General features: G+C 42.1%; 1 long non-coding RNA gene across 1 annotated transcript; it reads right to left on the reverse strand.

Annotated features, from left to right (window-relative positions):
* Positions 1–630: 630 nt before the first annotated feature.
* Positions 631–1,131, reverse strand: LOC132469210 (uncharacterized). Its single transcript, XR_009528377.1, has 2 exons — positions 1,016–1,131; positions 631–835 (listed from the first exon to the last, which is right to left on the reverse strand). It is a non-coding gene; the product is annotated as an uncharacterized LOC132469210 (long non-coding RNA).
* Positions 1,132–13,947: the final 12,816 nt, after the last annotated feature.

Below are 13,947 nucleotides of genomic sequence, written 5' to 3' on the forward strand. Positions count from 1 at the left end.
CATTGGGATTTGCTTTATTTTTTCACGCAATTCATCCCTTTGTTTACCTTCAAGTAACGTCTCAGCAGCGACGTTCAAGCACTCCTTCACAACAGTCGTGTCACTGAAAGTTTTTTTATGTTGCCACAAAATCCATGCAATCTTAAGTGAGCATTCATTTGCACGTTGCTGGCCTGTAAATGAGTGTGTGAAGACACGCGTAGACAGTGGCGGTTCTACGTCCAGTTACGCCCCGGGCAAGACTTCCTCCAAGGGGGGGGGGGGGGGGTGGGGGGGGGGGTTGTTTCATGACCCTACGGACTTCAGTGAGGGTTTCATTCCGTCTGTGCACGGCACCTTCTCAACGAGCAGGTGTGCGCCTGCAGCCAGAGGGGGCGCCAAAACACCAATTCCCCACACAATGTTTTGTACTTCATTGAAAACCGCTACGCAGCGCTTATTTTTTTTTAACTGCTCGTGGCGCACCCCATGTGATTTGGCACCCCCCACAAAGATGGCGCCCCGGGCGGCTGCCTGGTTCGCCCGTGCCTAAAACCGCCACTGCGCGTAGACCTCTCATACTGAGCTCTCAGCTCGGATATTTTCCACGCTCTTACTTCTGACTTCTGGGGATACTTTTTCCTCGAAGGATCTGTGTTTGGATTCGTAATGCCGCTTAATATTCCCGCTTTTTATCAGCGCCACGGTTTCAACACATAAAAGACACAACAAAGGTTTTGTACTGCCTTGCGGGAGAATGAACATGTATTGGTCAGTCCATTCATCTTTAAAATGTCTGTTTTCGGCGTCAACTTTCCTTATTTTCGAGCAAGCCATTTTGTCATTCCAAATCGCTCTTCCGGTAAACAAAAAATTTGATTGGCTATTTTTTGAGTGACGCTATTACGCACATGCCGTGACAGACGGATGGAGGGGGGGAGTTCGTGAGTGCATGATCTTCGCTCTGTGCTGTTTTTATGCTGTACTACAGACTATTCTGCCTTTCAATTTGTATTTCAGTGAGAAATGATTTTACTAACATAATCATGTTTTGTATAGTGAAATCATAAAAGAAAAAATATATATATATTTCTTTTTTTCTTGTAATTTTAAATTGGTCATGGGTCCGGATAGGACCGTCACTTGGTCCGGACCCGGACCGCGGTCCGCCGTTTGGAGATGCCTGTCCTAAAAGGTCATCGGCAGCCTGTGATGCGTCTGAGGAAGCGCAAGTTAGAGAAGATTGAGGTAATAGGTTTGCCTTTCATAGAATTTCTGGTCATAAAAACAGAGGATGGTTGCGTTTACATTTGATAGATGAAAAAGTAGACATTGTGCCAACAAGATTATTGGCTTTTATTAGTAACACCTGTGCTTACCTTGCTACTTCCTGGACAACTGGCTGCTGCAACATGGGTCCATAGTATGAACACACTATACTGTATTTTGCATGTAGAATCACTGCCATCAACAGTAAGACCTAGCCAGGCAGCGCCGCCTAGTGGCTCCGCTCAATTCTCATTTCGTTCCACCACATACAAAGTGAAAGCGGATGGTCATATTAGACTAAGTAAGATCCCCCTCATAACCGCAAGACACGCCTCCTACTACAAGTTACGCCTACTACAAGTCACGCCTCCGTCTTGCAGCACGCAGACAGATACTATTGGAGATTCAGGGGACGCATCCTTCGAAGGACGAGGTCTATGAAGGTGTGGCCTCGTTGACAGTGAAGGACGGCGGAGGGGAAATATGGAGCAGTTTTATAATCAAACTAACTGCGTTCACACCAAACGCGATGGGGCGACAAGATCCCATACAAAGTGAACGTAGAGACGCACAGGGGCGGAGTGGGGCACTAATAGCCACCGGGAGAATCCTCCCCGGTCCGGCCCCACCCCCCTGCAACACCGTTTATTTATATATTTTTTCAGTAATAAAAAAAAAAAATTGTAAAAATGAATGATATAATTATAATTAAGAAATTAAAAATGGGTAAAATAGGTCACAGTTCTGCTCTGTGCGGAAGAGAATTGGCGCTCCGAGAATTGGCGCACTTCCTTACAAGACCAGTAACCATAGCAACGCCGGTAAACAAAAGCACTCCGGATGGCCGTAGTGCTCCCCGCACTACAGCCATCCGGAGGCGCAGAGCTTTTGGCCGTGATATTATCTATACAATTATTATCTTTAATTATAAAATTAATTATCTTTTGTTTTGAATTCTCAAAACAAAAGTATTTTCTTCAAGTATAATTATTTACAATTTCAAACACAAATTATATTAACTAAAAAAATCATACTATTATATAATATAGAACGTTATAAGACGCTGTCACCTAGTGTGAGAGGAGAGTTGACGGAGTGACCTAGTTTCAAAGTTTATACCATTTATGCTCGGTAATACCGGTGTAACGTGTTGACACGACTAGACGACTACAACTCTTTAATGCCTGATTTCAGCACTTAGATGCATCCCCCTCCAGCATCCGCTTCTTCTTTATTCTGGCCTTTTCAGCCCCTCCTTTCTCTTTTCTCTTCTTGCCTTCCATGAGTGCCACAACAAGCAAAAGCAAGCAACCACGAACTTGCTCGCCTTCTCTGTCTGACGCGTCTTTAGGGCTATCCCCCTACATTTCCGAAAATGGACTTGACCTGCAAGCTGTTTATTGGATAAACGCATTTCCCAATCCCAGGAGTCTTTGATCCATTACGTCAATTCAAGAACAAACATATTAAAGTAAACTGTAGTTTGTATTATTTATTCATGGCCATGAAAGTTCTGTAACGCCTGAATAATGAAGAATTAAATGAAGTAAAAAAAAATAATATAAAAAAAAAACCATGAATGAGACATAGAGAGTAAGCAAGTGGTATAAATATTGGTTGGATGTTCTTGAGACATATATTGTTTATTTCGGGGATTTTCACGGCGTCTTGGCGGGGAATAAATTATGCTCAGGGCCGGTTTGCAGACGCCTCGCGGCCGCTCACAACTATGGGCCGGTCCAACTGACTTCGCAGGCTGCTACACAATTGTGGGCCGGTCCACCTGAACTCGCTGGCCGGCCGGCCGACCGGGAAATCTCCCGATCGTCCCGACGGCCACTCCGCCTCTGGAGACGCATATTGGGCGAATTTTTCGCGAGAGAAAACCGGCAACAAGTTTTGATTTGTCGCGTTGAAAAGTTTGACGCGAATTTCGGGTGATGAAAGCCAATCAGCGTTCAACAGCGTGGCAACTGAGTGACATGTGTAAAGTAACAGCCAATCAGCGTTCAACCGTCAAACTCAGTGCAGTGCAGTCCGGGGTGAACTGCAGCATGGAGGAGAAAGTGATTGTTTCCGTTTGCGACTCCCGGAGCTCTATACATAATAGTATAATAGAGCTGTCAGTTAAACGCGTTATTAACGGCGTTAACGCAAACCAATTTTAACGGCGTTAAAAAAATTATCGCGCGATTAACGCAAATATTTTATTTACAAAAAAACAAACAAAGAAGCAGTAGCCTGACTGCTATGTTCAAATGACATTTGTTCAAAGCAGTCTATTAATTGCACTATAGGCTCTTTTTTTGTATCGTCCTGTTTTGATCAGTATATGCCAATGTTGTTATCAATAGAAAATCATTTGCACAAGACAAGCCGATGCACTTCACCATGTTGATAAGAGAATTAAAATGAGAAGAATTATGGGACAAAAAATCAAGGGATATTTAGCATAGAAAAAGAATTTGCTATTAATCGCGAGTTAACTATGACATTAATGCGATTAATCACGATTAAATATTTTAATCGCTTGACAGCTCTAAATATAATCTAATTGTATATATAATATCACGGGAAAAAATTCTGTGCGCCTCCGGATGGCCGTAGCGCGGGGAGCACTCATAGGGATTCGGATTCTCAGGGTTTGTTTACCGGCGTTGCTATGGTTTCCAGTCTTGTGTGTTCCAACGGTTTATTAGGTAGGCCTATCTAATAAATCTGTCTTATCAATGCTTCATTCACTGCCTCTTCCGTGGTCATTACAATATTATGAATAGACTGCGTCGGGTCCTCCGACGCCTCTCCCTCTTCCACAAAAGGTAAAGACATGCAATGGTGGTTATCTTGTTGTGGTGCAACAAATTCGACAAAACTTGCACAGCGACAGATTATGATTTGTGCTGGACAAAACTTCGGCGACAACGCGAACGGGTGACAAATGTCGCATTTGGTGTGAACGCACAGTTACTGTGCGTTCACACCAAACGCGACATTTGTCGAATGACCACGGAATGACTCCGGGAGCTGAACTGGCGCCGAAGCTAGGTGGCAGCTCCAGCGGACTAGCAGCTCAGTCGGACGAGCAGCTCCGGCTGGGGTAGCTCGGCGGCAGTCCGGCAGCTCAGCTTCAGGAGTACAATACCTTTCTACTCTATGTCTCCTCCTCCCGACTTCCCTCCGGCGGCCGCTCGGGCGGGGTGAGCTCGGCGCCAGAGAAAGGGATTGTACTCCCGGAGCTTAGCTGCATGGCTAGCGCCGAGTTCCCACCGCCAGAGCTGCTCGTCCACTGGTCCACAAAATCTTAGCGATGCTCTGATTGGAGGGGAGTGGGGAAGTGGGAGGAAATGTTGTTTTTGGCGGCCTGTTTTAATTTTAGTTTCAGTCTAGTCTTTGTGTCAAGCTGTCATTTTAGTTTTTATTAGTTTTAATCACGTTCATACTCTTTTCAGTCTAGTCTAAAAGTTTCAGTCGACTAAAAGTCTGAGCATTTTAGTCTTATTTTTGTCAGAAATATCCATGACTATTTTAGTGTAGTTTTAGTCAAAGCAAATTGTTTAAGTCACTTTTATATTAATTAATTATATTTAACTCAGTCAATATAGTACAAGTAGGCTACATAGTAGTATTGACAAAACCAACATTTTATTTTTGCCAAACCCATTTCACAATTCAAACAAGGTAATCTTATTATTATATTATTGTCACCTTATAGACTCAAGAATACATCCATTCCAGACACGGAAGACACTCTGATATGAATTGACAAAGTATTTATTGTACCAACCAAACATGTTCCGTCCACATTAGAACGGCAAATTCCGACACTGAAAACGATACTTTTCAAAAACGATCGCTGAGGTGGATAAATATGAAAACGCTGGGTTCGCGTTGTAGTGTGGTCAGGGTAGATGGAGGCTTTCAGATACGATGGCGTTCGGTTGCCATGACACTGCCATGACGCTGCCACAAGCTTGGGCTCATCTAAAAAAAAAAGGCAGGTGAAATGGAAATGATGATTTCTCTGTGCAATGTACTCTGTATTTTCAGTTACAAGTTGTACGTTTTTATATTTACCCGGATTAGTGTGGACAGGGCCTTAAGTTTTCATGAATGCTACCACCACTGCTGCGTCTTGTGAATCTAAATAATGCCGCGACGAGCGGGGATTCAGGAAGTAACGTAATCTGATACAGCCCCAGAAATAAATAAAATAAACAGATTTTATTATTATTTTGAGAGTATTATTTTGTAAAACACATTTAGTGTCGTTTTTATTCGTCAACAATATTGCATTATGTATTTAATTATAGTTATTATCACATGACCAGCATTTACGTTGCGTCTCGTCTCCCTCACGTGATAAAAGGTCGTTGACAACGATATTTAGTCATTATTTTCGTTGACAAAAGCAACACTAGTGGGAGGTAATATTTAAATGTACCCCCTTCCTACGTAGGAGGGGAGCTGAAACTGACTCGCTCGTTTGGTAGCTGGAGGCGGGCTGCTTCCAGAAATGCGTATGTCACTCAAAAAATCATGTACAAACTTATTTCAAAGTTTGTATGCGTGTGGGAGCACCATCTACTAACAACACCCCAAATCCCAGGGAAAGTGCTGTTTTCATAATATGTCCACTTTAAAATTTGAATGGAGTCTCTAGGTCAGGGGTGTCAAATTCAAACTTACTGAGGGCCATGTGGGGGGCTGTGAATAAAATCAGGGGCCAGACAGTTTTTCCATATGTGTGGGTAATTCTTACCAGCAAAACTGATTAATAAAGCAAAATAGTATTCACCAAGTGCTGAAAAATGTTTTTGTATTGATAACTGCACAATTAAACAAACTACATTTGTATCACAGTACTTTTGTCTTTAACAAAACAACAAAAAAGATCTTTGATACCAGCAAAACTGATTAATAAAGCAAAATAGTCAATGCAACAAGTCGTATCTCAAATTGTATGGCTTACTCTGGAAACTTGAAAGGACAACAATAGGGCCTATACAAGCCACATCCAATGTGTGTGCTCCGTGTGGTTTGACTCCCGGGTGACCTGGTTGACGCGCTGTGTTGATGTTTCCAGTACTATGCAGGTACGTGAAGCAATGATTGATCCGTGCGATCGTCTCCGGTTTACAACCCGTTTATTTCCTCACCATGACACCAATTGCATGGGAATACGGAATACATTCATAGATCCTCAGTGACATAACAACAACTTGGTATTTCTTGCGGTCAAAAACCGTATGCCCTTCCGGGGTCAAACAACAGAGGTACCCCAAATGACGTCCCCTTTACACCTGTACCCGCAATACGGCAACACCACTCAGTGGTCAACACAGACATTACAACATAACTGAAAAACAGGAAAATGGCTCTTACACTCCGGCCCCTAAATGCAAGCGACGGATGGAGCTAACATTTAAACCAAAACAACAAAGAGCCATTAATACCAGTCATGCATTACTGCATTATCATCAGATATCTTAAGCTGCGTTTAACAGACACAATTTGGTCACTGGTCTTACCACAGTGTTAAACTTAGTCTTAAGACGAACGGAACGTACAAACTCGTTTTGTCGGGAAAGGTCTCGACTACTCGTCCGAGCAGCCAAGAGCCACGAGGTGCAGCCAAATCCATGACTATGACAATGTCTCCTGGCACCAAATTCCCTTTTTCTCTGTTCCATTTTTGCCGTTCTTGCAGCAGAGGGAGGTACTCTTGAACCCACCGTTTCCAGAACAGATCAGATATATATTGAACCTGACTCCACCTTCTCTTTGCATACAGGTCTTGTTTCACAAACACCCCAGGTGGTAATGCAGGTTTGCCTTTCAGGAGGAGGATATGGTTTGGTGTGAAAGGTTCAAGATCATTGGGATCCTCGGACAGCTGGGTGATGGGCCGATCATTTACTATGGCCTCAACTTCACAGAGAACCGTGTTGAGGCCGTCGTCGTCCAATTGCTGCTGGTGCAATACAGATTTGAGAACACGCCTTATTGTACGAATCATGCGCTCCCAAATTCCGCCAAAATGAGATGCCCCTGGAGGATTGAATTTCCAGTCCACTGCTGGAATGAGAGATCTTTGAATCTGTTCATGATTAAGTGCAGCGTGAGCCTCCTTCAGTTCTCCATTTGCTCCAACGAAATTGGTACCAATGTCAGATAGCATATAAGAAACTTGGCCTCTTCTACTTATGAAGCGCCGCAAAGCATTAATGCACACATCAGTATCCAGCGAGTTTGCAACCTCCAGGTGCACAGCTCTACTTACTTAACAGGTAAAAATCACCCCGTAGCGTTTACAGAGGCTTCTTCCTCTCTTCACCTCGATAGGTCCAAAAAGGTCTACACCAAGACTTGTGAAAGGAGGTAGGTCAGGCAAAGTCCTTTCTAAAGGCAGGTCTGGCATTTTTTGTTCACCTGATCTTGCAGCGTGGAGTCTGCACGTCCAACAATCATTTATGACCTTTCTTATTGCTGAAGGAGCCTTTGTTATCCAGTATTTCCTCCTGAGTTTGGATAGTGTGTGGTTTCTACCACTATGACCCAGTTGCTGGTGGATATGCCTGAGAATAAGAGTCGAAATATGCTGGTCTTTAGTGAGGATGAGTGGATGCTTGACTTCTTCTGGCAGAGTTGCCCTACTGAGCCTTCCTCCAACTCGAAGCAGGTCGTCCTCCAGATTCTTGTCGTTGAAGTCATGGTTGTACTGAGCAGCCAGCATTTCCTCCAGTTTATGCACAGCAATCCTGTTAACCGTAGCAGAGGGACATTTTTCCTCCATGGTGCCACAGTTTCCATTTAGTGGACCATTTACTGACCATCCTAGCACAGTTCTAATAGCATATGGGCCACTCCCACAGCTGTTGACGACCTGCCATGGTTCCAATAACCTTGGAGCATTAGTTCCAATCAGTAGATCAACATTTGCCTTGATGCTTGGGATGTGTACCTTTTCTAGGTATGGCCACTGAGACAGATCTTCCTGTGTCACTATGTCATCGGCAGTCACTGGGATCTTCTCCTGTGTGAGAACATCTGGAAGTGCATAGAAATCACTGCAGTCAAGCCCAGCAACCTCCAACCCAGCTAAGCAATAAGCAGTCTTCACTGTTTCTTGCCCCATTGTGCGTAACAGGAAGCTGATTTTGTTGCCCGCAGCATTCAGTTTCTTCATTAGATTTTCCGAACAAAAGGTGCCTGAGCTGCCGGGATCCAGAAAGGCATAGTTGTTATGATGTTATTTCCCTTTGAAGCTTTCACCCTCACAGGAAGGATAGACAAAGCGCACTGGTCTCTACCGGCCCCTGTATGTCCACATGTTGTAACTATAGCAGGCTGTTCATTGGAAGGTTCCTCTTGCTGGTCCAGAGCTGGTTGCCTTTTTATATGAAGCAAGGTAGGGTGAGTTTGACCACAGATCTTGCATATCATGCGCCTCTCGCAGTAACGGCTCATGTGACCCACGCATAAACATGCAAAACAAACTCCTTTTTCACGCAAAAATTGAATTTTGTCTTTGTGTCCTTTTCCAATGAGCTCCTTACATTCGTCCAATGAATGCCCACGAGAACAGCAGAGGCATCCAGCTTTCTCCATTATTGTTTGTTCTTTAATTCTTTCAGTGACGTTTGTAGAAGCTACTGCAGTGGCAAAAATACTTTCCTTAACTCTGTTCCTAGGCTGTGAGGTAAACCTGGTGAAAGTCTTTGGCCCTGCAGCTCCAAACCCGGAGTCCTGTATGTTACCAAACAATGGGTCTGACAGAATTCTCACATGGCGTTCAACAAACGACATAAGGTCTTTGATGTGTGCTCTGTCATTTGTTCTTTCCATTGCATCATGAGCTCTGGCTCTCCACTGATCTCTCATTTTAAATGGTAGTTTGGAAATAATGGCCCTCATGTTAACTGGCATATCAGGTTCTTGTAAGTACTGGAGATCCTCCATTGCATTGCAGCAACCACGCAAAAACAATGAATAGGCTTGGAGTGCATCCACATCTTCAGGTTTAATTGATTGCCAGGCCAAAGCTTTCTCCATATAAGCAGTTGCAATCGTATAGTCAAGTTTTAATTTCCAAACACATTAAAGAAAAGAAAAAAACAAAAGCAAAGAGATTTTGCAGCAGTAGCACACTTTTACTTAAACAGAGTGGGATAGGAATCAGGTTAACAAAACATCTAAGAACATCTAAGCTGTCTAACACATTACCAACGCAACATTGAAACATCATAAAACATCACAAAAAAAACAGCTGGAATACAAAGAGTTTGCTTTGTATTCCAGCTGGCAAATTTCTATACGCTACAATAGATGCATTCCAAAACATGTTTCAAGTAGGCTATAGGACAACGCATAATGCATCCTGGAATGACTGAAGCTTGCCTGCTGACTGCTTAAAATGACTGTCACACAACAGCCATGAGCAAAGAGCAAAACCATTTGTTTATGGTGCAGGCAACAGTAGCCTACTCCATATTGAATGAAGTAGGTTACTGTACACTCTTTGTCACTGTACAGAGTAGACTATATGATTTGCTTGTGCAGCACCTTAAAAAACTCACTGTAGCCTATATTCAAAGGCACACCCAGCCTCGCTTTCAATATAACACCCACTCGCATTCTGTAAACACCATCAGTAAATAATAATATGAAAACAATATAAAATATCTTTCAACAAGAAAAAATAATTTGTTTACTGTAAATGGATAAAGGTCAACAGATAGCCTACGCAATTTTCAGCTGTCAGAAATGTGTTGTGATCACTTGTATTCCTCATAGCACTCTGTGGAAATCAGCAGCCCGCGATCGCAGCTCCTTGTGAACGCGCACAGAGCGCAAAGCTCAAAGCCGGACAATGATGTCGTAGTAAAGCCCTCAGGTCTACTCTGCATGTATTAACTGTGGCTAAACATCAACTGCGCTGAAGTCATCATAACTTCATAAGTTCTCATTTTCAAATGATTATGAATACTATTATTGTTATTTGAAGCCGTGTCAGTCTTGACTGTGGGTGGTGTGTGTCTGCTAGTGTCTATAAAACAGTAATATTTTTGTCGACATTATCAAACGGAAGAACTTTTATTATGAAGAGCACAGGTCAACGAAGCACGCTAGCCAATAAGAGGACCGGCCTACCGGCGGGAACCAGATATTGAGTGGTAAATTCGTTGCGCTCAGTAAGAACCAAAAAACGAATAAACGAACTGAAATTTTGATTTTCGTTTTTTTGACAAAACAAAGAAACAAAGAAACAAACTGAAATTTTGATTTTCTTTTTCTTGTCAAAACGAAAGACGAAAAAATGGCTTGTTTTCTGGTTTCTGCTTGCGTCAATTATTCCCAGAAAACAGAGTAATAAAACGTACCTTGCTCCGTATTACAGCCGTTCTTTGTCTTTGGATCTTTTGAATAAATGGATCAATAAATGTTTAATCACAATGATTGCAAGCAGAGGAACGTGAGGGTCATTGAGCAGCAGCTGAACCAGTCTAAAAATCTCTTTATCGCTAAAAGACTTCTATTGATAAGTCACCACATTGCATAAAAACGAGCAAGGTACGTTTTATTACTCTGTTTTCTGGGAATAATTGACATAAGCAGAAACCAAAAACCAGCCGTTTTTTCGTTTTGTCAAAAAAACCGAAAATCAACATTTCAGTTTGTTTATTCGTTTTTTGGTTCTTCTTAACAAAACGAATTTACCACTCAATATCTGGTCCTCTTATTGGCTAGTGTGCTTCGTTGCCCTGTGCTCTTCAAAATAAAAGTTATTCTGTTTGATAATGTCGACAAAAATATTACTGTATTATAGACACTAGCAGACACAGAGGACCACACCACCCACAGGCAAGACTGACACGGCTTCAAATAAAAATAATAGCATTCATAATCATTTGAAATGAGAACTTCTGAAGTTATGATGACTTCAGTTGATGTTTAGCCACAGTTAATACATGCAGAGTAGACCTGAGGGCTTTACTACGACATCATTGTCCGGCTTTGAGCTTTGCGCTCTGTGCGCGTTCACATCAAAGGAGCTGCGATCGCGGGCTGCTGATTTCCCCACAGCCGAGAGCTATGAGGAATACAAGTGATCACAACACATTTCTGACAGCTGAAAATTGCGCATCTGTTGACCTTTATCCATTTACATGAAACAAATTATTTTTTCTTGTTGAAAGATATTTTATATTGTTTTCATATTATTATTTACTGATGGTGTTTACAGAATGCGAGTGTGTGTTATATTGAAAGCGAGGCTGGGTGTGCCTATGAATATAGGCTACAGTGAGTTTTTTAAGGTGCTGTACAAGCAAATCATATCGTCTACTCTGTACAGTGACAGGGAGTGTAAAGTCACCTACTTCATTCAATATCGAATAGGCTACTGTAGCCTACACTATACAAATGGTTTTGCTCTTTGCTCATGGCAGTTGTGACAGTCATTTTAACGTGTCAGCAGGCAAGCTTCACTCATTCCAGAATGCATTATGCGTTGTCCTATAGCCTACTTGGAACATGTTTTGGAATGGATCTATAGTAGCGTATAGAAATTTGCTCATAACAGGCCAGCTGGAATACAAAGCAAACTCTTTGTATTCCAGCTGTTTTTTTAGTGATGTTTTATGATGTTTCAATGTTGCGTTGGTAATGTGTTAGACAGCTTAGATGTTCTTAGATGTTTTGTTAACCTGATTCCTATCCCACTCTGTTTAAGTAAAAGTGTGCTACTGCTGCAAAATCTCTTTGCTTTTGTTTTTTTATTTTCTTTAATGTGTTTGGAAATAACTTTTAATGATGTTAACTAGATCTCATAACTGGCCTAAACACATACAATTTGTATATACCCTATACCGTTTGACCATAAGACCTCTATAAGAATCTCATCTGTGCAACTATCCTAGTCAGTCAATGATCAAACTAGTAGCATGAATATGAATTACAGTCCAAGCGGGTTAGGCAAGGCAAGGCAATTTTATTTTTATAGCCCGTTTTTACAAACAGTTTGTCTCAAAGGGCTTTACATAGCATGAGCATCATAACAACATCCTCTTCCCTTAAACCCTCACATCGACTGAGTAAAAACTCCCAGGAAAACCCAGGGGAAAAGTTGCAGTTGGTTCAGACTGGGGATAGAGCTGTGGAGAGGGAGGGGGGGTTACTGTACACTCTTTGTCACTGTACAGAGTAGTCAATATGATTTGCTTGTACATCAGCTTAAAAAACTCACTGTAGCCTATATTCATAGGCACACCCAGCCTCGCTTTCAATATAACACACACTCGCATTCTGTAATCACTGTCAGTAAATAATAATATGAAAACAATATAAAATATCTTCCAGCAAGAAAAAATTATCTGTTTACTGTAAATGGATAAAGGTCAACAGATGCGCAATGCAGGGCTCTCCATTTTTGAACTGAGTTCAGAGTGAGATTTTGTCGCGGGGGGGGGGGGGGGGGGGATATATATGTGACTGCATACAAATCAAATTTGTCCACAGACATGGTGACTAATGTATGATAGTAGGCATTATTGGCCCTTAAAGGCACCCAGTGCAACTTTCGAGGCTTAAAAATAAACATTCAATTTCTAGTATTTTTTACACGTAGTAAGTTTCAATAACTCCATACCATTACATACCGACATTTAAGCAGCAAAGATGAGACGTCGTTGTGTGGTGAGAACTGATACAAAATCGATAACAACAACAATGCCGCCATTTTCTTTATTTTTTGTAACCTACAATAAATAAAGCAGGCTTCCAGTCAATGGAAAAATGGCTTCTCCCCACCGGCGATTGTTGTTGTTTACGATTTTGTATCAGTTCTCACCACACAACGACGTCTCATCTTTGCTGCTTAAATGTCGGTATGTAATGGTATGGAGTTATTGAAACTTACTACGTGTAAAAAAGACTAGAAATTGAATGTTTATTTTTCATTGAATGTTTACATAAAGTTGCACTGGGTGCCTTTAACACTAATATTCAGAAACAATAAATCAAAAGGATATTGGCCTAAGTAACACCAGTAGAGGCATATACTTTTCCCTGAACTTTTAAACGTTACAAACGTGCAAAAAATATATTATATTTATGTGGCATTCAGTCCAATGCTTAAAAATATAACTGTGGCATTCAGTAGCAAAGCGAACAGAACTGAGTAGGGGAGGTCGTAGCCCAACTAGTTTGTGACAGACCCAGAGGAACGCAACGCAAATTAAATGTGAACATGTATTGAGGCTTTAATAAAATCCCGGACGATTTTGAAATTTCACCCGGACGCATTTGTTTCCTACCCTTCCACTGTTAAAGGTCCCATGACATGAAAATCTCAATTTATGTGGTTTTCTAACATAAATATGAGTTCCCCTAGCCTGCCAATGGTCCCCCAGTGGCTAAAACTTGCATTTGGTGTAAAACGAGCACTAGCTGTTCTGCTCGCCTTTGAAAAAACAGAGGCTCAAGCGCGCTGATTTGGAAATCTGTGCTCATGACGTCATGAGGAATCTCAGCTCCTCCCCTTACTCTGCCTGGCCTTCCCAGAGACGTTGGCCCGCCAATGAGACTCGACCGTGCGAGCGCCACATGTGTGTGTGTGTGTGTGGGTGTGAATACACACACTGTAACGCAAGTGTTTCTTGTCGGTTCTTTGACGTGTCTTGTATTTCCACAACGAGACTG

Source organism: Gadus macrocephalus, chromosome 12, assembly GCF_031168955.1.
Source record: "Gadus macrocephalus chromosome 12, ASM3116895v1".
NCBI classification, from domain to species: Eukaryota; Metazoa; Chordata; class Actinopteri; order Gadiformes; family Gadidae; genus Gadus; species Gadus macrocephalus.